We start from the raw sequence: 10,157 nt of genomic DNA, 5'->3' as shown, positions 1-10,157 counted from the left end.
CCTTGTGAAGACTTACAGAAAACGTTTGACCTGTGTCATTGCCAACAAAGGGTATATAACAAAGTATTGAGAAACGTTTGATATTGACCAAATACTTATTTTCCACCATAATTTGCAAATAAATTCATTAAAAATCCTACAATGTGATTTTCTGGAATATTTTTTCTCATTTTGTCTGTCATAGTTGACGTGTACCTATGATGAAAATTACAGGCCTCCCTCATCTTTTTAAGTGGGAGAACTTGCACAATTGGTGGCTGACTAAATACTTTTTTCCCCCACTGTATATCCACATTGTCACGATCGCCAATGAAGTAGGACCAAAGCGCAGCGTTGGGAGTGAACATGATGACTTTAATGTTGAATACACGACAAAACAAACACGATCCGTAACGTCCTCAGTACACCGACTGAACATAGAACAAAAACCCACAACCACAAGGTGAACACAGACATTTTAAATATGGCTCCCAATCAGAGATAACGAGCCGACAGCTGACACTCGTTACCTCCGATTGGGAGTCACTGACCAAACATAGAACGCGAACACCTAGACACTACACACAGTACAAAACACACGGAAATCTACACACCCTGACTAAACATAAAAGTCCCAGAGCCAGAGTGTGACAGTACCCCCCCCCAAAGGCGCGGACTGCGACCGCGCCCAAATACAAGCAAACAGGGGAGGGCTGGGTGGGCATTCCTCCTCGGCGGCGGCTCCGGCTCCGGGCCTCCTCCCCACTTCCTCTCCAACCCCCCAAAGTACCCCCGGTCCTGCCTAGCCCCGCTGGCCGGAACCGGACTGACGACACGCGCCCCTGGCTTGGTGCGTGGAACAGGAACGGACCGGAATGGGCTGGCAACGCGCACCACAGACCTGGTGCGGAGAGCAGGAACGAGCCGGACAGGGCTGACGAAACGCACCCTTGGCCTGGTGCGTGGAGCAGGAACAGGCCGGACAGGGCTGACAAGACGCACCACAGACTTGAGCCGGGGAGCAGGAACAGGCCGAACCGGGCTGGCGACACGCACCACAGCCTTGGCGCGGAGAGCAGGCACGGGCCGGACAGGGCCGACGAAACGCACCACAGACCTGGTGCGGGGAGCAGGAACAGGCCGGGCCGGGCTGGCGACGCGCATCACCGGCTTGGCGCGGGGAGCAGGCACGGGCCGGACAGGGCCGACGAAACGCACCACAGACCCGGCGCGGGGAGCAGGAACAGACAGGACCGCGCTGGGGACACACACCCCTGGCCCCCCACGGGGATCAGGAACGGGCCGGACCGGACTGGCAACACACCCCAGCACCTTTCGCCCTGCCTCCACACCTTCCTTCCCCTTCGTGACCAGTGGCCCCCTTAACCTGGCGGCCTCCTCTGCCAACCTTCTGCACTCCTCAATCCCGTACTCCTGCTGCCCCGACGTCGTGAGCCCCCCCCTAAAAATTTTCTGGGGGTCTCTCCTCCCCGTGGACCAGAAATCTAATGTCCTCTCCCAACCTTCGCTCTTCTGGCTCCACCACTCGTTATCCAACTGCTGCTTGGTCTCGTTGTGGTGGGTTTTTCTGTCACGATCGCCAATGAAGTAGGACCAAAGCGCAGCGTTGGGAGTGAACATGATGACTTTAATGTTGAATACACGACAAAACAAACACAATCCGTAACGTCCTCAGTACACCGACTGAACATAGAACAAAAAACCCACAACCACAAGGTGAACACAGACATTTTAAATATGGCTCCCAATCAGAGATAACGAGCCGACAGCTGACACTCGTTACCTCCGATTGGGAGTCACTGACCAAACATAGAACGCGAACACCTAGACACTACACACAGTACAAAACACACGGAAATCTACACACCCTGACTAAACATAAAAGTCCCAGAGCCAGAGTGTGACACACATTCATCTCTGACACTATAATCAGAGTGGTTATTGAAGTTAGGAAAAATAAGATTCCTATAATTTAGCTATATAAAGATAATGTATTACTATTACTTAGAATATCCTTCCTTCTTGCTAATGGTCCCCTTGGGCAGAGAAGTCCTTTCAGCTCTTAAGTGTAACCCTAACAGAGATGGAACAGTTATTATGTTTGACAGGTAGGGATTTTAAAAACAGGAAGTGGGGAAAGGGGTAATCTTGCACATGGTTTCATCCACCAGCCAGCTCTCTCTGTAGCAATTATCCTGGTTACATTCCACGGGAGATATACAGGACATTCACAGAACATTGCATAGGACATTCACAGACCATGCACAGGACAATCCATTACATGTAGCCTTCCTGTAGATACTTTTTGCAAGGGTGTGATTTGTTTTTCCTAATTTATGATGGGCTGTCTTGGTGTGAAGTTTTTAAGTTGGTCTTTATTGACAGAAAAATCAATAAACAATGATTTTGCTAAAACTGGCTAAAACTGTTCTTCAAAACTGGCTTGCCTTTCTTGCACATAATAATATAAATAATATGCCATTTAGCAGACACTTTTATCCAAAGCAACTTACAGTCATGTGCGCATAAATTTTTACGTATGGGTGGTCCCGGGGATCAAATCCACTACCCTGGCGTTACAAGCGCCATGCTCTACCAATTGAGCTACAGAGGACCACCTGACAGTTAGAGAAATAGGTAGATACTTTCACATCCACTTCTGATGAGACGCTAGATTGTTTCGTTTGATTATTCAACAAGCATACCAGCTCTCTGTTATTGGTAAGATGATTTGCTATATAACCGAATGGTGAGCGACATTTGATGTAGCCTTTGCCCTTAGTCCCAGAGTGTTCCTCTCTCAGAGTTGTGGCTGAACGCTGCGCTTGTTGTCCAACATTATTGGGCAGCTTAGTTTCAACACGGATCAATGTCATTGATGCCCATCGACAGCAGACTTTAAAAAGATTGCGTATTATTACATATAATTACACCACTGGATTGCCCACCACTGGATTGCATATCATTACACCACTGATGGAGCATGACTGCAGTTAACACGTTATGTTGAAGTCTTAATAGACGCAAATTATGATAATATATACAAAAATGCATTATATTATTTCATCTTCCTATCAATCTCCTCCACTGTTTATCTATTATTTTTTCACGTTTATTTCAGCAGGTAAGCCAATTGAGAACAAGTTCTCATTTACAACTGCGACCTGGCCAAGATAAAGCAAAGCAGTGCGATAAAAACAACAACACAGAGTTACATATGGAGTAAAACAAAACATAAAGTTATTATATATATATATATATTATATATATAAAGTCAAAAATACAACAGAAAATAGAAAATATATACAGTGGGGGAAAAAAAGTATTTAGTCAGCCACCAATTGTGCAAGTTCTCCCACTTAAAAAGGTGAGAGAGGCCTGTAATTTTCATCATAGGTACACGTCAACTATGACAGACAAAATGAGGAAAAAAAATCCAGAAAATCACATTGTAGGATTTTTAATGAATTTATTTGCAAATTATGGTGGAAAATAAGTATTTGGTCACCTACAAACAAGCAAGATTTATGGCCCTCACAGACCTGTAACTTCTTCTTTAAGAGGCTCCTATGTCCTCCACTCGTTACCTGTATTAATGGCACCTGTTTGAACTTGTTATCAGTATAAAATACACCTGTCCACAACCTCAAACAGTCACACTCCAAACTCCACTATGGCCAAGACCAAAGAGCTGTCAAAGGACACCAGAAACAAAATTGTAGACCTGCACCAGGCTGGGAAGACTGAATCTGCAATAGGTAAGCAGCTTGGTTTGAAGTAATCAACTGTGGGAGCAATTATTAGGAAATGGAAGACATACAAGACATTTACATTTTAGTAGACACTCTTATCCAGAGCAACTTACAGTTAGTGAATACATATATATATTTTATACTGGCCCCCCGTGGGAATCAAACCCACAACCCTGGCATTGCAAACGCCATGCTCTATCAACTGAGCTACATCCCTGCCGGCCATTCCCTCCCCTACCCTGGACAATGCTGGGCCAATTGTGCGCCGCCCATGAGTCTCCCGGTCGCGGCCGGCTGCGACAGAGCCTGGATTCAAACCAGGATCTCTAGTGGCACAGTTAGCACTGCGATGCAGTGCCTTAGACCACTGCGCCACTCAGGAGACACTCAGAGACCACTGATAATCTCCCTCGATCTGGGGTTCCACGCAAGATCTCACCCCGTGGGGTCAAAATGATCACAAGAACGGTGAGCAAAAATCCCAGAACCACACGGGGGGACCTAGTGAATGACCTGCAGAGAGCTGGGACCAAAGTAACAAAGCCTACCATCAGTAACACACTACGCCGCCAGGGACTCAAATCCTGCAGTGCCAGACGTGTCCCCCTGCTTAAGCCAGTACATGTCCAGGCCCGTCTGAAGTTTGCTAGAGTGCATTTGGATGAGGAGTGGCCTAGCCAGTCTCCAGATCTCAACCCCATAGAAAATCTTTGGAGGGAGTTGAAAGTCTGTGTTGCCCAGCGACAGCCCCATAACATCACTGCTCTAGAGGAGATCTGCATGGAGGAATGGGCCAAAATACCAGCAACAGTGTGTGAAAACCTTGTGAAGACTTACAGAAAACGTTTGACCTGTGTCATTGCCAACAAAGGGTATATAACAAAGTATTGAGAAACTTTTGTTATTGACCAAATACTTATTTTCCACCATAATTTGCAAATGAATTCATAAAAAATCCTACAATGTGATTTTCTGCATTTTTTTTTCTCATTTTGTCTGTCATAGTTGAGGTGTACCTATATCTTTTAAAGTGGGAGAACTTGCACAATTGGTGGCTGACTAAATACTTTTTTCCCCCACTGTATACAGTGTGTGCAAATGTAGCAAGTTATGAAGGCAAGGCAATAAATAGGCCATAGTACAAAATAATTACAATTAGTATTAACATTGGAATGATAGATCTGCAAGAGATGATGTGCAAATAGAGATATTGGGGTGCAAATGAGCAAAATAAATAACAATATGGGGATGAGGTAGTTGGGTGGGCTAATTTCAGATGGGCTGTGTACAGGTGCAGTGATCGGTAAGGTGCTCTGACAACTGATGCTTAAAGTTAGTGAGGGAGATAAGAGTCTCCAGCTCCAGAGATTTTTGCAGTTCGTTCCAGTCATTGGCAGCAGAGAACTGGAAGGAATGGTGGCCAAAGGAGGTGTTGGCTTTGGGGATGACCAGTGAGATATACCTGCTGGAGCGCATACTACGGGTGGGTGTTGCTATGGTGACCAATGAGCTAAGATAAGGCGGGGATTTGCCTGGCAGTGTTTTATAGATGGCCTGGAGCCAGTGGGTTTGGCGACGAATATGTAGTGAGGACCAGCCAACAAGAGCGTACAGGTCACAGTGGTGGGTAGTATATGGGGCTTTGGTGACAAAACGGATGGCACTGTGATAGACTACATCCAAATTGCTGAGTAGAGTGTTGGAGATTATTTTGTAAATGACATCGCCGAAGTCAAGGATCGGTTGGATAGTCAGTTTTACGAGGGCATGTTTGGAGATGCTTAATGTGAGTCTGGAAGGAGAGTTTACAGTCTAACCAGACACCTAGGTATTTGTAGTTGTCCACATACTCTAGGTCAGACCCGTCGAGAGTAGTGATTCTAGTCGGGTGGGCGGGTGCCAGCAGCGTTCGATTGAAGAGCATGCATTTAGTTTTACTTGTGTTTAAGAGCAGCTGGTCGCTACGGAAGGAGTGTTGTATGGCATTGAAGCTCGTTTAGATGTTTGTTAACACAAAGGGGGGTCTGTAGCAAGCGGCAACAGTGAGAGCTTTTTTCTGGAAAGTTTGATTTTTAGAAGTAGGAGCTCAAACTGTTTGGGCACAGACCTGGATAGTATGATAGAGCTCTGCTGGCTATCTCTACAGTAGATTGCAACTCCATCCCCTTTGGCAGTTCTATCTCGACGGAAAATGTCATTGTTGGGGATGGAAATGTCTGAATTTTTGGTGGCCTTCCTAAGCCAGGATTAAGACACTGCTAGAACATCAGGGCTAGCGGAGTGTGCTAACACAGTGAATAACTCAAACTTAGGGAGGAGTCTTCTGATATTAACATGCAAAAAACCAATGCTTTTACGGTTACAGAAGTCAACAAATGATAGCTCCTGGGGAGTAGGAGTGATACTAGGGGCTGCAGGGCCTGGGTTAACCTCTTCATCACCAGAGGAACAGAGGAGGACTATAATAAGGATACGGTTAAAGGCTTTAAGAACTGGTCTTCTAGCGCGTTGGGTACAGAGAGTAAAGGGGGCAGATTTCCGGGTGTTGTAGAATAGATTCAGGGCATTATGTACAGACAAGGATATGGAAGGATATGATTACAGTGGAAGTAATCCTAAGCGTTAGGTAACAATGAAGGAGATAGCATCACTGGAGGCACTGATTGAGCCGGTCTCCGCGTGTATGGGGGGTGGAACAAAGGAGCTATTTGAGGCAGTTTGAGAGGGACTTGGGGCTTTACAGTGAAATCGTATATTAAGAACTAACTGGAACAGCAATAGGCAAGGAATATTGACATGGGAGAGAGGCATAAAGCAATCACAGGTGTTATTCGAGAGAGATAAGACAACAACTGGTAATGGCGATGAATGTTTGGGCTGAGGCTAAACAGATAAATAGGACAGGGTACCGTGTGAAGGAACAGTCCAGCAGACATCAGCAGTGCAGCTGAGTGATCATAAGGTCCAGTGAACAGCAATATGTGAGTCCGAGAGCAGTTTGGTGCTACAGCACTGGCTAGCAGGAAGCACGGCTGTTGTTTGCGTGTGCTAGCGGGCCGGGGCTAGCAGATGGATCTTCATTGTCGTCAGAGGATTACGTCGGCATACCAGTCGTGATGGATCGGCGGGGCTCCGTGTCGACTCTAGGAGGTCCCGTCTGGTTGACAGAGAGGTAGATAGCCGGGAGATGGGCCTGACTCGAGGCTAGCTCAAGGCTGATTAGCCAACAACAACATCCATTTGGTTGCAGCTAGCTAGTTGCAATGATCTGGAGTTAAAGGTCCAGTGATTCAGTGATTCCGGCAGAAAAACCGATATGTTCTGGGTCGATAACGCGCTGTGCAGACAGTACAGACTGGCCGATAATAGTCCAGGCTAGAGCTGGCTGGTAGGTAGTGCAGGCCACGGACAATGGTGCAAAACCGCTAACGGTGGCTAATAGCAAGTAGCTAGTTAGCTGGCTACTCCCGTCCGGTAGACAGAGAGGTAGATAGCCGGGATATGGGCCTGGCTCGAGGCTAGCTCAAGGCTAACTGGTGCTTGCTTCGGGGGCAGTGGTGATTAGCCAACAGCAACATCCATTCGGTTGCGGCTAGCTAGTTGTGATCCGGTGTTAATGTCCAGTCATTCAGTTATTACGGCAGAAAATCCGATGTTCTGGGTGAAAACCGCTAACGGTGGCTAATAGCAAGTAGCTAGTTAGCTGGCTAGCTAGTTTCAACTAGAGATAAAAGGTAAGTCAATAATAGAATCCGTTCCACATTGAGTGAGGTGGGTTGCAGGAAAGTATATGTAGTAGAAGGATGAAAAGTGTGATAGGGAAACATGTACGAAAAATACAAAAATATATACAAAAACAGGCGATTTACACGGACACACACATAGTACACGACCGCACTGCTACGCCATCTTGCTTACCCTTCCATCTTTGTTCTGTCTCTCTATCTCTCTGCCCTTTTCCAGTGTGATGTGTGAACATCCTTGTATTTTTCTTAGTTTCTGCTCTAAAGCCTCTCGACTCATCCCCTGAATCCCCAGAATGATTGCGTTCTCCTCTATGTGAAGGTCTGTGCCAAATGGCACCGCCTGCTGTCAAATGCTGCCTTCTCTAAAGGGGCACACACACACACACACAAACACACAAACTGTAATCTGTTGGAATGGCCAAACTAGAGCCGTGGAGTCCATTACACTCATAATCACCACTGGAGTAGCACACCTGAGTACCCTGTGGGTTATGCTGCTGTTTCTACTGTAGCAGGAGGAATGTTCTACAAAGAATGATAGGGCTGTACTTGACAAGATTATATCCATCCTCACGGTTTTTCCATGAGGAATTGCTCATCCCTTTTTATATTTATATCACTTTTTTTATTTTTTCATCCTCTATCTTTAGCATTTTCTTCCATGTTTCTCTGCAGTAGCTATTTGTGTGTAGTGCCACTGTGCTTGACTGATCAGTAAGGGCTTTAATACCGAAATCTCTCTTTTGTCAGTATTGGCAAAATTACTTAACACTAATTTTTCTTGAAACTGCATTGTTGGTTAAGGGCTTGTTAGTATGCATTTCACTGTTGTATTCGGCGCATGTGGCAAATACAATTTGATGGATCTTTTCATCCTCATCTGGAACTCATACATCTCACTCTTTCCCTGCTATCTATCTCTTCCCCCGTCCCTTAACATCCATATTAGAGCTCCCTTCCTCCCCTGTGTTCTTCCTCAGTACCTCTTTATTCCTGCACTTGCTCCAAGCAGGTTGAATATTTTGTTTGTTTGGCTACCACGACTGCTTCGTTTTTTATATTATCTTTTCCCAGACTTCCCAAACTTCTCCTCCCAGGAAACTGAGAGACATCTTAGATTTACATTTTAGTCATTTAGCAGACGCTCTTATCCAGAGCGACTTACAGGAGCAATTAGGGTTAAGTGCCTTGCTCAAGGGCACATCGACAGATTTTTCACCTAGTCGGCTCGGGGATTAGAACCAGCGACCTTTCGGTTACTGGCACTACGCTCTTAACCACTAAGCTACCTGTACCTTTGTATGTTTCTGTTCATTCTATGACCCTGTGTAGAGATATCACATGTAAAATGCTAAGAATCACATTACCTTAAAGATCATCAATAATTTTCTTGGAAACTTTCTGATACTATTTAGGATTTGTTCTGTATGTGAAGTCATTTCAATAGTTGTAAACAAAGACTTTACTAATGCTAAGCCTTTTATAATCCAATTTAGTTCAGCCTAATAAGCCATGAGGTCTGCTCTCCACAGGCTATGCTAAAAGATGGCCAGTGTTCATTCAAATCATGTTATACCAGTGCAAAAGTGCATTCTACCGCTGCACACTGAACTACCAACAATGCGCCTTTTAAAGGGAACTTCCCCAATGCTCACGGAGATCGCATTCATGGTAAACTCTGCAAATGTCAGCTGAAGTGTAAATTACCTTTTTTGAGAGTCACCTGTGCGTCAATCTAATTAACACAATAAAATGTGTAAGTTTAAGCTAGAGATATCTGTTATTTTGCGTGGGCTGTGTCTCAATTCACCACATCAGCCTATGCCGACCTTCCACATCTGCGGTGGAAAGAGGCAGAGCTACACCGCTGTTTGTCAGAGCAGGAGACATCCCGAAAATCCATCTTCTCAATAAAACGTCTGTACGTTTGGCCTAATAACTAATACCACTCTATAGAAAGATAAGACTCACAAACAAGATGGTAGTCTCCCTTTTGCCCTATGACCCCCACAAGTGCCACGGGACTCATCTGAAGGTAACCCATACAAATGGAGGTAGTTTTCTGCCAACAAAAAAAGGGGTTAAATATGTGTTCAAAACACTCAAACTAAAACATTTCCTGAGCTTTCCTATATCTCCTAGATATAGCACAGTCACCTTAAAACTGTATTCCTTGTGATGTATTTTTTTACTGTCTTTTTATAAATGTGTTATTCAATGCATTTCTATGGGCCATAGTTGTAAAGGCCAAAGGCTTTGACCTCCAACATCGCCTAAACAAGAGCAATGCATTTGTCGGATTGAATCCCGCACAGTTTCTGTCAGTGTTATTGGGTATTGTTTATGTGCATAGTACTCCAGCTGCTCAGTAATCAATCAGGACATCAATTATTGACAAACAACATCCTTTATTTGTGAGAATTCCCAGGGTACTTCGATAAGAGGAAAATCTATATACAAATACACACACCCTATTCAAGGGCTTGATGATTAGGTGACAAGTTGAATTAGATGTGTTAATAACTGTGGAATAGGTCAAATACATGGAACGGCTGTAGGTCCCCAAGGAAAGGTTGGAAAATCCCTGGTCTAGGACACACAGAGATAATTAGAGATCAGTATAGTTGTTTCCATTAGCTAGCCTATAGCCTAGTTATAT

The sequence above is a fragment of the Coregonus lavaretus genome, assembly GCF_964263955.1.
Source record: "Coregonus lavaretus genome assembly, chromosome: 30".
Lineage (NCBI taxonomy): Eukaryota > Metazoa > Chordata > Actinopteri > Salmoniformes > Salmonidae > Coregonus > Coregonus lavaretus.
The sequence above is the reverse complement of the archived record's forward strand: the minus strand, read 5'-3'. Positions refer to the sequence as shown.